This window comes from Engraulis encrasicolus, chromosome 15 (genome assembly GCF_034702125.1).
Source record: "Engraulis encrasicolus isolate BLACKSEA-1 chromosome 15, IST_EnEncr_1.0, whole genome shotgun sequence".
Lineage (NCBI taxonomy): Eukaryota > Metazoa > Chordata > Actinopteri > Clupeiformes > Engraulidae > Engraulis > Engraulis encrasicolus.
The window spans coordinates 3,453,537-3,468,926 of NC_085871.1; the positions used below are offsets into that span (position 1 = coordinate 3,453,537).

The 15,390-nt window shown below is 43.7% G+C and overlaps 1 long non-coding RNA gene across 1 annotated transcript in view; it reads right to left on the minus strand.

Annotated features, from left to right (window-relative positions):
• LOC134463639 (uncharacterized) overlaps positions 1 to 13,200 on the minus strand; it is a 40,966-nt gene extending 27,766 nt beyond the window's left edge. Inside the window, exon 1 of the long non-coding RNA XR_010037778.1 lies at positions 13,134 to 13,200. This is a non-coding gene — a long non-coding RNA (uncharacterized LOC134463639). The remainder of the gene's footprint in view (positions 1 to 13,133) is intronic.
• Positions 13,201 to 15,390: the final 2,190 nt, after the last annotated feature.

The following is a 15,390-nucleotide window of genomic DNA, read 5'->3' on the forward strand; positions in this document are numbered from 1 at the left end:
CGTGTTTGCTGTTGGTCATTCTGTATAAAGCAGTGTTAAACTTTTGCAACTGATTGATTGTGCATTCACTTCAGGAGAGGGTGCCAAAACCATCAAAAAGTTTTCGTGTTATTTTTAAATGCAGAACAAATTTAAAGCCACCAGAGCAAATGTGTCCTCAAGTAGTTTTTAAGAGGATATATTTTCCTTCTTGTCTAGTTATGCAATTCCAGCCTGTATTGCCGTGACATCTGAAGTTTAGGGTTTTGACTTGTGGGCCTATATCAGTAGGGGGTTCGGAAAACTCATCTATCACTTGGCTGCTGATTGGGTGTGTGTGTGTGTGTGTGTGTGTTTGTGTGTGTGTGTGTGTGTGTGTGTGCGTGTGCTGGGGTTGGCCTGTGTACTGTATGTGTGTTGTATCTCTGTGTGTGGTGTGGAGTGCACTTCATGTGCTCTGTGTGTGCGTGTGTGTGTGTATGTGTTAGGCAGTGTCAAAAAAAGACTTGCTGGTGCCAAGTAATCCCCCCTACATGCCCCCACCCCACCCCTCACCCCCCGCCCCCCAATCCATCAGTTTTAAAGGGTCACCAGAGTGATTGTTTGCCAGCATAGACAGGAGGCTTTCCCCAAGGTCAAATGCAACTGAGTGACACAGAGAATAAAGCAGTGAGAGGTCCTGATAGGGCGACAATATGCAGAGAGAGCAAAGCGCCAGATTCCTGGTATTGCAGTGCGTTGACTGTAGGGAAGGACAGCACAATACGTCGTGGTATACAATATGGCGGCCGCGTGAGTGACGTATGCTGTTAATAGTTTGCATTTATTGGAGCACAATGGCCATGTTATTCCAGTCGGATGGTTGTGGAGTGATTACCCTCCCCCTACCCTCTCCACCCCCCCACAACAACCACACACACACACACACACACACACACACACACACACACACACACACACAGGCACGTGTGTGTTACCTCGTGATGTGTTTATGGTGTGTGCTGTCTTTTCACACTCTTGGGATTATCTAGAGGGCTAAAACAGCAGGGAGGAGATATAAAGAGTGGAAACAGGATCAAGGGCAAACGGAAGGTCAAATATGATGGTCCCTGTGTGTGTGTGTGTGTGTATGTGTGTTTGTGTGTGTTTGTGTGTGTGCGTTTGCGTGTGCGTGTGTGAGGGTGGAAGGGTGGGTGGAGGTGGGTGTTCGCAGAGTCACCACTCTGTGTGTGTGTGTGTGTGTGTCATAACAATACCCGCGGATAAGTCTCAGCCTACTTTATTTTTAAATACCGTGACATTGAAAACACCACAGATATCACCATAGAGTCATGGGATGTACTATCAGCGGAAAAATCTAAACAATGTTGGAGCATGACATTGCCATCAAAGAAGAAGCAGCAAACAACAAAACAGTAGGCCTAATAAAAATAAACTATTCTGACATAAGTAGTCAGGATAGTGGAAAAAATTAAGGAACATAAAATGCATTCGTTAATTAGTGCATGTTAGCTCACCTAGAGTGCAGCACATCTGGTCACGCTAGCTGCACCTAGCACTGCCTGAGGGCTATCGCTCACTAGCTGAAGCCAGCTACTGTTATCTTCGCTGTTGTTTTCCTCTCTCCCTGTATTTATTTCCCCTTCTGTGAGAGAGCAAATCGGCTAATAATGATAACATCTGCCTAAAACCCTTTGATGTTTTTGGCCACTCCGTGGAGATTAAACCTGCAAGATGTCAGACAGGAGGAGATGCAGGTGGTGCTTTGTGTGTGTATGTTTGTGTGTGTGTGTGTGTGTGTGTGTGTGTGTGTGTGTGTGTGTGTGTGTGTGTGTGTGTGTGTGTGTGAGAGAGAGACAGATTGCCCTGAGATTGCTCCCAAAGACAGTTTTAGATGTGTGAGGAGGAGTGTGAATGTAACCTGCTTGGAGTGGCAGACAGACAGCCAGGTTGGGGACCGAACCGAATGTGTCTTTGGGTATAGGCAGCTAGCTTTGAAGCAACACCAAGTCATTCTTTCACACCTCACAATAATGTAAACAAAATGTGGCTCGTCATCATCAAGAGGAAAAAAACAGTGGTTCATCCACTTGCATCAGGGAGAATGCTACGTTGCTTGCCTGCCTTCCATGCATGGTCCACTCCCTTTCAAATTCATTTCCTCCCCTGCTAGTGCCCAGAGGTTAGAGCTAAACAGATGGGCATTCCTTGACAACACAGATCTCATTAGCAGTTACATAAATGGAAAAGTAAGCAAGCTTTTTTCCGGCACTATCCTCAAATTACAGAAAAACAACCTAGCATTACAGCTGCTGTGGTCATTGCATCTGTGCCTTCTCTCATCTCCCATGCGGCCTTCTGTCTTCTCTTGAGTGTTTAGCGTGTCGGATAGTACTCACACAAATGTGATTCTGATCAGTAACTTGATGACTGTGTGTGTGTGTGTGTGTGCGTGCGTGGGTGTGCATGTTTGTTTGAGTTTGTGTGTGGTGTGTGTGCGTGTGTGCATTTGATTCTGGTGAGGTGTGTGTGTGTGTGTGTGTGTGTGTATTTGAGTTTGATGAGGGCATGTGTGTGTGTGTGCGTGCGTGCGTGCGTGTGTAAGGAGTTTGCTCATTATCCCGCTCTATAGATAGCACTATTTATCGCACGTACCATATTCACCCCCTAGCAGCAGCTCTGACTGCATCTTGACACGCTCATCTGAGGCACCATGTGATAGACCTCCCCAACCTTTTGGTGTTTGTTATCCTCTGCATCCTCCCTCAGGACAGGACACACATCTGGATGGATGGATGGATGGATGGATGGATGGATGGATGGATGGATGAAAGCAAGGATGTAAGGATGAATGGATGTAAGGATGTAAGGATGTTTGGAAGCTTGGATATTCAGTAGAATGTTAAAAAGCCACGGTCCTTAGACTCTTAAAGAAAATCATTGAAGGTGATCTCTGATGTGGGTAGGCAGGCCTCTACAACGTTTTTGTGTTTGTTACCCTCATCACTCTCCTTCAGGATGCACATCTGGATGGATGGATGGATGGATGGATGGATGGATGGATGGATGGATGGATGAAAGTATGCTTGGATGGAAGAATGCTTGGGTATTCAATGTCAGATTGGGCTGAGTAATGAAAGATTTATTAGCTAAGGCTGGGCTACTACTGCTCGGGTGTGGTTTTACATAATGAATAAGCCTTTGTGTGATTTGCTTCACACGTGTTGACATGGAGAGCACTGTGTGTCTTCTAAGCCGACTTCTGACTGACTGGAGGACAACTTGGCTTAAATGCAGGTTAACCTGTCTTGTCACATTTCTTGAAGCATGCAGTACACTCTTTTTGAAACATACAGTCCACTTTGGCACTGTATTAGATTCATGGAGTTTTCTGTTTGAGAACCAAACTCTCTATTACAGATAAGTTTGTGTTTCGAAAATACCTATAAAATGCCCATAACCAGTTTAGCCAAATTAATAGCTCAAAAACTGCTCTGCACTCAGCTTGCAATTTATAACACATACTTTTAAAAATGTAACAAAACAATCCATTGTACAACGCTCATTTTGCACAACTGTGAACACAACTTACTGCTTTACACACAATCTCCAAATGATGAAGATACATACTCCTAACCTCCTCAAAATGACATGCTTTGTGAATAAGAAACCAAGAGGCAAGTCTGTGTTTAGTTTTCATTGTCTGTGTCTAGTGGCTGCAATATGTGGGAGTAATGTGATGGGTATGTGAACGATTTGTACAAAAACATGTAATTTTACGACTGTGTTAAGTTAAGCAAACCACGTTGGGTTTTGTAATGTATACACAAGTTTGCTCATTTGATTGCTGCAGTTCTGTGAAGATTTCTGCAAAATCAGCTGAAGTTACCAAAAATGAGCTTTAGCGATTAGAAAAATCTGTAACAGACAGTCTCACCAAGCTGTGGATTTCATCACCTGGCATTATACTAGGAATCAGTCTGGGCTTTTTTTTCCGTTGTCATTGTCAACATACCAACGTCTAGCTTGGTGAATGAGAGCAGAGAAATATGATTCTGTTGGTGTCCTGTGACAATTGTCTTCATGAGCTTGTGAATGAAAGGGGGGGGGCATAAATGGGTCAGCCAGGCCAAATCATCACCAGTGCTCGTATATCCCTGTAAAAAATAAATAAAAATATATTATGTTGTATATTTAGGGTTTTTTTTTTGGTCATAAACATGACATCCTAAAACACCATCTGCTCCAAAGCTAACACTTTTTAAAAAAAACTTTAGACCATGTGGTGCCGTGACCTAGTATTCAAAACATACACGGCGGCTTAGGTGAAGCCCACTGGACTACTCAGCAAAGCCCATGCATGTTGTCCACGAGGGGGTCCAGTGCACGTTTGGGGGGCAATGTGGATTGGTGCTGCAGGCTTCTGAATGATTCCCCTCAGCTCTTACCCTGAAGAAGGTATAATCGGACAAATAAAGCAATAAAACTGCAAGTGTAAGGGACGGTGTGCGGCATATTTACTATATATATATATATATATATATATATATATATATATATGATACATCCAACGCAGCCGGTTCGAATTGAGATCTGAAAAGCTGTGGTGAACTGAATCCCCTCCTCCAACATTTCCCAGGTCAGCTGTGGCCTACTGGTTAACCCCTTAGCACAGAGCCTCTGTTACAACTTCATTGGCAGCAAAGACATTGTTATTACATTACATTACATTGCATTTGGCAGACAAATAATGTTGATAACCAAATCGACTTACAAACGAGGACATAATCATAGAAAACATCACTAGCAGATACAAAGTGTACAGGAAATATACAGAACACCAATTGCAGAGAGAAAGAAGGGTTAGTTAGGTTTTTATTATTTTTGTAAACTAGAGTACACACACACACATACACATCATGTCAAGCGTCTGGCCTGGGGCAAGGGCAGCTCAAGCATTAGACTAGTAGATATAGGCGAGTACATCTATGCAAAAAAAAGACCTAACCCCAAAAAAATTGATACAAAAGGTTTTTCAACTGATTTTGTTACCTCTAAGTGTCCTTAATAACATACTAAAAATCTAGGAAAATCTGACTTCAGGAAAGGTGTCATTTTCAAGATCAAAGTTTTTTTAGATAAAGGTTACTACATGATAATTACATTGGCATGAACTAACATGTTGTCAGGATCTGTTTGTTTGGAGTGCTGTTTGGGTGGATAAAGACACTACTGCTATGATAATATCCATGTGCTGTTTGTCAGGGCACATCATCAGTGATGAATCATGGTGTCACTAGGTATTTTGGGTCTTTCAGCAGCTGAACTGAATAGACAGGAGCCACTACATGTGTAAGTGGAGGGCAAGGTGAAACGGTTGGTACTGGAGACAGACAATGTCCTGAAAGGACATAGGGCTTTAGCATAGCTTTCGGGTAAGCCAGAGTAGGGCCTGTTGTAGCTTCATAGGCAAGGGTCAGGGCCTTGTATTCAATTAGGGCATGAAAAAGAGGACATGACTGGGAAACTGAGGCTATGTGGTCAGAGAATGATAGATGGTCATCAACAGTGACACCTAGATTTCTTGTGGCCTTATTTGAGGCAACAGTAGCAGAATCCATATTGAGCTCGATATCATGGCAACCTAAATCTTTGGCTGGGATCACCAGCAGTACTTTTGGGCGAGGCTCAACTGAAGGTTGCATTCCTTCATACTTGTGGATAGTTCAGAGAGGCAAGCGGAAATGTGTGTGACCGTGGAGTCATCTGGCACAAAGTAACTGTGCTTCATCGGTGTAACAGTAGTATGAGAAGCTGTGAGAACAGATAACATGGCCCAGTGATGTGGTGTACATGGCAAATAGGAGTCCCAGCACCAGCCCTTAGGACACCTCTGTGGAGAGGCTATGATTTGAGGACAGCTGACCTTGCCCTTGATACATGCTAAGAATGATACCACCAGACTCAAAGAATGTCTGGAAGAACTTGAGACACATAAAATTATAAGAGAGATGTTAAATAATCATCTTTTGAAAAAAAAAATGCTAGCTGGTGTGTCTGCACAAAGATTTTTAGATTTACTACAAAACAAAAAGAGATGTCCATAATCTCTTCTGAAGATATCTTCTGGCTTACTAGAAACAAAATAAAAGAGTCATTTTGAGCTTGGCTTTTTCAGATTTTGAGGATTTGTATTTTGAAATTGAATGCATATTTAATTAGATATAGTCCAATTACCATGTTAGAACATAACATTTCAGAAAACTTGCAATACATTTTCTTCTCCCAAATATGTGAATAATCACTGGATTAAGTTTTATGGTGAGATCGGCAAGCTAATTTTTTTTGGCCTATTCACCTGGAGTGTCTCTCGACCCTTATAATAAGCCTATGGCAGCCATGTTGAAAAAACTCATTTCCCAAAGTCAGATTTTACTAGATTTTTAGTATGTCATTTAGCAGGTCCAATAGTAATAGAATCCATAAAAAAACCTTTTGTATCAATTTTTTTGGGGTTAAACCCTAAATGTACTCGCCTAATAGTCACGAAAGAGGAGAGTCTTGCTTCTTGAAGGCTGCAAGAGATGTGCTAGTCTTGCTGCCTCTGGGAGACCATTCCACCACTTGGGAACAACAACAGAGAACAGTCTTGACTGGGAGTACCTAGAGCGAGCAGATGGCAGAGCTAGATGGCTTGTGCTGGAGGAGCTCAGGTCTCTTCCAGCAACATAAGGCTTTAGTAAGTCCTTCAGATAAACTGGGGCCATTTCTGCGATGTTTTTGTAGGCAAGGGTCAAGGCCTCGTGCTTGATCCGGGCGGCGTTCGGTAGCCAGTGCAACTCAATAAATAGAGGAGTAACATGGGTCCTTTTGGGTTGATTGAATACCAAACGTGCCGCCGCATTCTGGATCATCTGCAGTGGTTTTAGCACACAAGTAGGTATATCTGCCAGGAGTGAGTTGCAGTAGTTAACACGGGACAGGACCGTGGCCTGAACCAGTCGTTGTGTAGAATATTGGGTCAGCACGGGTCTGATTTTCCGTATGTTGGACATCTGGACTTGACAGGTCCGGGGTGACTGAGTTGATGTAGTTGGAGCATGATAGCTCATCGTCAATCATGACGCCAAGGTTTTTGGCGACTTTGTTTGGAGTCACAATGGTGGAGCCCATCTTGAGGTTGATGTTGTGACAGAATGACTCTCTAGCTGGGATCACCAGGAGCTCTGTCTTGGACAGGTTCAGCTGTAGGTGGTGGACCGAGTCTTATTTGCTTACTTCAGACTCTCTGCACTGTCATAGCAATGTTGTTATGATGTAGTTGAGTATTTTTAGCAAAGAGTGAATAGAGGCTTTGGATGTAGGCTATGGATGTAGGCTTCAGATCAGAGGGTTGTCGGTTCAGATCCCATCCTTCCACTCCCTATCACAATCCATGGCTGAAGTGCCCCTGAGCAAGGCACCTAACCCCACACTGCTTCAGGGACGGTAACCGATACCCTGTACATGTGACGTAAGTCGCTTTGGATAAGAGCGCCAGAGCTAAGTGTAATAGGCCTATGTAATGTAATGTAATGTAATCCCCACCAATCTGCTCGTTACGGGGGCACCCCTTTCCCTGACACCCCCGCCCCAGCCTGTTGAAGCTTGTTGCCAGTGGAGTCCGTCAGTTAGGCAGATAAAAGTAGGATTTCCACCAAAACTGGGACTGCAGCCAATGGACATAACTTTTGGCAAGGCAAAGGGTGTATGCGTGTGTCGTGTGTGTGTGTGTGTGTGTGTGTGTGTGTGTGTGTGTGTGTGTGTGTGTGTGTGTGTGTGTGTGTGTGTGTGTGTGTGTGTGTGTGTGTGTGTGTGTGTGTGTGTGTGTGTGTGTGTGCGCGCGTTGGCTTGCACCTAACAACCATTGTGGGAGCAGATGTCCCCACTAAGCTAGCAAAATCCTCTTAATGGTACTTTGTGGGTCCCACATTTTGGGCCGCATAAATCTAGCAGTGTTTTCCTGGGTAGTTTTGTTGTTACTGGTAAAAGTAAAAGTGGACAAACATTTAAGCTATTGTTAGGATTAATATGAATGGAACTCAATGGGAGGGCCCCGCAAATATATTATGGTTGTGTGTGTGTGTGTGTGTGTGTGTGTGTGTGTGTGTGTGTGTGTGTGTGTGTGTGTGTGTGTGTGTGTGTGTGTGTGTGTGTGTGTGTGTGTGTGTGTGTGTTTATGAGGGGATTCCTCTTTGTCCCTGGCATTTGCCCGTGTGGCCCAGCTGTCTCTGGGGGTGCCCTGTGGGAGTTTCATAGGGGGCACAGGCTGACGGCTCTGGCAAGACAGACATGATAGATGAACAGCACGTTCCAGCTCATTTTGTTATACCTCAGTTCCCTTGGTTGGACTTGAGATTACGTTGTTGTGTTTTTTTTTTAAAACTTCTACACCTTTTACTGAGATAGAAAAGTGAAGATGTGGCAGGAAAGTAAGTATATATGGAGTAGGTCTATGAAATGACCCAGGCCAGTCAAATGTGGGTCCGCATGTATACAGTATGGTGTATGGTGCTGGTGATACACACGAGGCGGCACAAGGGTTAGTAGATGTGTTTAATAGTGAATGGGTGAAAGTGCAAAGACAAAATCATGAGTGCCTGCCTACTAGGTACCTACAGTGTATATCATTCTTCATAACTGATGTCAACACATGTGAACAACACAAAACTCTACAGTGGTTGCCAACCTTTTTCCAACGTGGGGCCCACTTGTTCACAAGTTCACAAATGTTTGTGGCCCATCTCTGACCCAACAAACAAGAAAACTTGAATAAATAGTCAACCACAACACACGGAAATATTTTGATTTTTAGAAAATTATTTCATATCAAGACCCATTTCAAATACCTTCAGGGTCCACAGTTTGGGGAACACTACTCTACACTATGACTGAGACACTATTTGGGTATTTGGAGGTATTTTCGTGTATTTTTTTGTAACGAGGGGGTATGCTATAAATGATGAAAGTGGTTCCATGCTAAGGTTGGTAATGCATTTTTTGTGGTTTACAGCTGTGTGTGTGTGTGTGTGTGTGTGTGTGTGTGTGTGTGTGTGTGTGTGTGTGTGTGTGTGTGTGTGTGTGTGTGTGTGTGTGTGTGTGTGTGTGTGTGTGTGTGTGTGTGCATGTGTGTGTTGGGGAGACAGGGAGATGTTACCATGTAGAATATGAGCTTCTCTTTAAGGTACATCTCCTATATCTTTAAGCCTGAGTCAAAGAGCTGCCCAAAAGCCCACACTGTGTGGACTACAACGACAGTGGAGACTTTGATTCAGACATACCACTCTTGCCACTAAGGATTAGTTTGTGTGTCTTTCCCCATCCATCCTAAGTCCCCACCAGTTTTCATTCCATGATCTGCCTCCACTGTATGTGCCTTAAGGAGGCAAAGAAATCCTGTCAATCATTGCTATATTGCAAGACGTCTGTTCAGAAGAGAAAATAGCTTTGGCTTTTGGTCTCTCTCACAGAGGCACGGGAACATTAGGCAGTGTGACAGGGGACAGATAATGGCAATAGGTGCCAGTGGGAGGAGGAGACGAAGGGGAAAGGGGGATGAGACGAGGGCTGAGGAGGAAAATGAGGAAGAGGAGTGGGGGGGGGAGTGGGAGGAGGAGGAGGACTAGGAGGACAACAAGGAAGATTAAAAGGAGGGAAGAATGAGGAGGAGGGTGATGATAAGATAGTTGTGGACGAGGAAAAGGAGGAGAGGGTGAGGAAGAGTGGAGTGAGGAGAGGTGGGAGTAGGAGAAGAAGACTGAGGAAGAGGGAATGAGGAGAAGGAGGGAGTGATGACAGGATGACAAGAGAATGAGAAAGTAAAAGAAAAGAAAAAAAGGGGGAGAGTGAGAGAATAAGGAAGAGAAGGAGAAGAAACGAGTATAGAATGAGGAGTGGACTGCTATTCAGGGTATAGGTCCACTCTATAGCCTCCACTAGTTAGCCGGCCTCTCTGCGCATGATTTCAGAATAATTCAGAGCGACAAGACATAAAAGGGCTCAGCAAGCGCGGTGACTAATGTTCACGGATGATTCAGTAAACATTGGAGCTGACTTAAAATAAATCTTCAATCATCACACATGACGGCCTGGCTAGAGGTTTTTCTGTTCTGCATGAAATGAACAGCAACGGTCAGGAGGGGTGTGTAGCCTACTGTATGTTAGCTGTACAGGATTAGTGGAGGAGGCCGTTTTGTAATATTTCCTTCAGTTTTAGAAACACGAAATAAGATGCCGTTATGATGTTATAACTTTTTTCCAATCTCCAGAATGCAGGAAAACAATTAGCAGAAGTAGTGCTTTTGTCGGCGATGCCTTGTGCTTTTTGTATGCAAAACAACACATATCCTCCCACATATATACGGGAGAGTATTAAGGCCGAATACACGATTTGTATGGAAATCTGTCACATGTGAGATCTTCGGAAAGAAGTGAGTGAGTGCAAGGGATTAGTCTCCAGTTAAGTGCTGAATGATGGTTTTCAATAAGAAGTTAAATATGTGCATGAATTTTGTGAGGCATATGATCAGAGTTTATGTTTTTTTCTGGCTTGGTTGTGCTTTTCCCATTTTGACATTTGACCGAATCAACGACTGCCATTTCACATAAACCTCATCATGACATTTCAACAATCTGCAGAGCCAATGGATCATGGAAATGGACTATGACTTTAAAAATATGATGTGAATATTTTGCATTACCCTGTGTAACTCAGGTCTAATGCATGATCTGCATGACATATGATATGACGTTACATTATTTGACAACAGAAAATAGACCAAACTGTGTGCATTAATTTGATTTACATCAAGGTATTTTTGGGAAAGTAAAATCTCCCCTTTGACATAGTCTAGACCAGGGATGTCAAATTCAAGGCCGGGGGGCAAACTGGCCTGCAGGGACATTTTATTTGGCCCACAAGATCATTTCAAATGTGCGTTACAGTTGGTGCACATACACCATTAGTATATAGCAGGGGTATTCAATTAAAAGTCACTGAGGGCCAGTTTTTCGAATTCCTTCCAGTAAAGGGGCTGAACATAGAATCTGCAAAACCATAAGCACCACGGTGTCCGAGGTTAGGGTGCGAAACAAGCGGATAGCTTTCCAGACAGAAAAGATATTCACTTCTCTATTTCTTAGTAGTCTTATGATGGTCTATTTATCAGACTGTTTTAGAAGAGATTTCACTCTCATGTGAATGCATAGGAGAGATATCCCCAATCTGAAGTGTTAGTGATTGCAAATTATGCACGGCCACAGATAGTACAAGTTTTCATTTTGTTCAGACCTTGTGGGGGGCTAGAACCTTGCCATCCAAGGGTCGCATCTGAATAGCCCTGGTATATAGTAAAATGACGTGAAAATGAAATTTTAAGTGACAGAGGCCAATGTAACTCCCACTCGGGAAGCCGACAAGAAAAAGGGGTCAGTTGTCCCGGGCCCAGGGAGATGGGGGGCCCATAATTGGTCCCTCATTACATTGAATGTATTGGATGGGGGGCCCTTTCGGATGACTTTGTCCTGGGCCCAGCCAAAACTGTCAGCAGCTCTGTTCCCACTGATACAACAGATACAGTATATGTTCAGGCGCATTTAAGCTACCATATATGAGTGTTTGTGAAATTTGCCTTTGAGTTTTTTAGTGCATGCATGGACAATTTTAGCTCGTTTCAAAAACATTCGATTGGCCCGTGACTTAATCCCACATTCTAATTTTGGCCCCCTATGAATTTTGAGAGTGACATCCATGGATTAGACCATCCCCTCAGCCTACAAACTACAGCATACAACTATATGTAAAAGGCCTCACCCTATTAGCATTATAAAAAATGAACCCAAATCAATGTTGTGTGTTTTTTAAGTATAAAATGGTACTGGGATGGAATAGATAGTGTGTGGGACATTGTTTTTTTGCACTTGAATGACAACCTGACTGGGGTAATACCTATGCACCTAACCAACCCACAGAGGTGTGCAAAAGGCACCATTTTGGAACATAATGTGCTTTGTCAAAAACTTTGCATAGCAGCGGCACGCTACTTAATTAAAATGTGGGCTGAATTATTAATATATTAAGTTTAGGACATCAGCCCCCACAAGTGTTTTACAGCGTGTGTGTGGCCTCAGCAGACAACCAGCCCAGAGGCGAATCTAAGCAATTTATGTCTCTCTCTCTCTCTCTCTCTCTCTCTCTCTCTCTCTCTCTCTCTCTCTCTCTCTCTCTCTCGCCCACCAAGCAAGCCTCATTATAACGGTCTGGCTAATCCTGTCAACAGACTTGCGCAGATTAACAAACTTTTCCATCACAGATAAAGAAGAGGAAAAAAAATCTCATGAATAAATAACTTACATAATGAAAAAAATAGATACGTTCATCAATGTTCAACATGGTGACCAAATGTAGCGGATTAAAGGCGGCAATCAAGGAGGTGGAAGCATGGCTAATCAACTAATGCTAATAGCAGGGATATGGTGTCGGGGTAGGCAGCGATGGTGTGTGTGTGTGTGTGTGTGTGTGTGTGTGTGTGTGTGTGTGTGTGTGTGTGTGTCTGTGTGTGTGTGTGTGTGTGTGGAGGATGCTGAGTGGAAGATGCTAATGCAAAAGATTAGCGTGAAGTCTCGTCAAGAGTGACAAAAAGATGTCACACTGCGCTTGTGACAGATTGCGAGGGTTGATGATTAAATATTTCATTCCATTTTTATATACAGCGCACCCTCCAATCATAGTGTGTGTGACATACAATGCTCAGAGGCCATTTGTGTCGTGCCTATTTGACTTTCAGACAGCTAGTTGGCTTTTCCAATCATAGCAATGCGTGTCACTCCTACTGTAAATGTTTTGGGGAAATATCAGCATAGAGATGACTAGAGTCATGCATTTACTCTGTCATATAAAGGCAAAGCAACTAAATTAAATGAAATGAAAACTGGCTGAACGTGCAGCCTATACATAGTGCAGATCTTGTTCTGCACTTTCTGAAAAGGAAGGCACATTTAGCCACTAATTAATTTCCAATCTGAACCCAATTTGACAAATTGTGCATTTACTTGCATTTGCCTTTTTTTCAGGGCATTTCATGTTGGGACAAAAACAGCTTTAGGGGAGTTCTGACCTCAGCCCAAAAATGAGTACAGGTTCATGACCGCCCATCCTCTTCCACAGTCTTTGCAGCAAGTTTGAGGGAGATACCGCCTGTTTTCAGTAAAAAAACAAAAAACAAAAAAAACAAAACATTGTCAGTTGTTTTCAGAAGCATGAGCAAACTTCACTTCACACTGTTCCAACTCAGGTTCACGTTTCCGACCACAGACACATTTTCGCCCCCAGAGACAATTTTTCCAATCAAAGATACCTAGTTAATAATCTTTCAGACCAAATACCATAAACTTCACGTAGACTGCATCTAGGGGTCACATATCTTTTTAACCGAGTAAGACATAGCCCCTTTATAAATTAGCTGTTACCAGAATGGTAATGACCAACTTGTAATGTATTAAAGGCCCTATGTACTGTCATAGTGGTGTAGTACTATGGTAGTTGAGTTTTTTCAGTGACTATAACACTGGTGGAACGGTGTGCAGTAGGCGGGCTACGGGGATTTTGAAAGCATTCCTTCTTATGTTGTGTAAGGCTTTGGTAAAGGTACTGCTGTTGGTCAAAGGTGTGGGAGAGCCAGACTCTAGATGCCTCTGGTCGGACTAAAGACACCTTTCAAACCAAAGAAACTGGACAAATTTAGTTCATCTACAGGGTTATGCATTCTTCTGAGTGGTTCGTCTTCTTTTTCTTCTTCTTCTTTTTCTTCTGAAGCCATCCTTGTCTCCCCTTCCACCCTCTTGCATAAGGCTGTGGTTTAACGGACTTGTTGGTTGCTGCTGGTGTTTGGGCCAGGCTGCATATGTCTGGCATTTGACCTCTGTCTTCAGTCTCTTTAGCAAGCGGGCCAGGAGCCAACCAAGCCCGGGCCCCCGCTTACATAAGCTAATCTTGCCTCCCTCCCTCTCTCCATCTCTCCCTCGCTCCACTGGCCCCCACTGCCACTCCGCTCATCTCTTTCTCTCTTTTATAAAGAAACAGCAAGAAAAGGCCTTAGCCAAGAAACCTTGCTACTGACCTTGGGTAACGAAATAGACAATGCTTACTATGTTTACACATGAAAGCAGAAAAATGAAAAATCAGATAGGGAAAATGTCGGTGCTTTCAGAGATGTTCCAAGGGTTGAAAGCGAGGGAGCAACAATGCAATGGGCAGTTAGACCACTTAAACTGTACTTGTGATAAGGCTTCCATTTCAACATGTGCAATACAGTAATTCTGCAAAGCAGAGACAACTACAGGACTAAAGCACTTATTTGCAGCATGCGAGTGTGAGAGATTGAAAGACTGTGAACTCTTGCACATTTGTGCATACATGCATGACTACATTAGCAGACGCCAGCTTGTGTTTTTTTTTACTGTGTGACAAATGTGCCATCTCTTACTGAGATGGGCATGTGGAGACTGAGAGAGAGAGAGAGAGAACCGAGAAGGAGGTGGCGTGACAATGTGAGAGAGAAAGAGGGAGAGTGAGATAACAAAAAAGAGGGAGCAAAAGATAGAAAGGGAGAGAGAGAGAGAGAGAGAGAGAGAGAGAGAGAGAGAGAGAGAGAGAGAGAGAGAGAGAGAGAGAGAAAGAGATGGCGCTCTGCTCTGAACCAAGGCTAAGCTCCAGGATGCCTTAACAGTGACTAATGCATGTGGCGCGCTGGGCTGACTAGAGGAGGCTGAGGATGCTGGGTAGAGCACGAGACAGCTTGTTAGTCACTGACGTCAATGTCACGATGACTACTGAAGAGGAAGAAGGCCCCTGCCATTGCCCCCACCCCAACGCTGATGGGACTCCGAATGAGGTCTCTGGTGTGTGTGCATGTGCCTGTGTGCCTGTGTGTGTGTGTGTGTGTACATGCTTTGTCTGTCCATGCATGTACGAATGCGTGCCGAAGTGTGTGTGTGTGTGTGTGTGTGTGTGTGTGTGTGTGTGTGTGTGTGTGTGTGTGTGTGTGTGTGTGTGTGTGTGTGTGTGTGTGTGTGTGTGTGTGTGTGTGTGTGTGTGTGTGTGTGTGTGGGGGGGGGGGGGCAGGGGGGGAGTGCATTAGAGCGGACAATGGCCAAAGTCTCCCTTTCTTGATGCCATTTTCTTTGTGTGGGGTTATAGTGCCGGGAGCACACAAGCTACCGCTTTCATCCTTGATGTGATTTCTCTATCTACACGGGACATTCAGTAGACTTTGGCTTTGTACCTTTCGCAGTGAAGAATATGAACTTAAACATACCTACACAAACATATGTGAATAGTTTTGATGTACTGTACTGTACTGCACTGCCAAATGA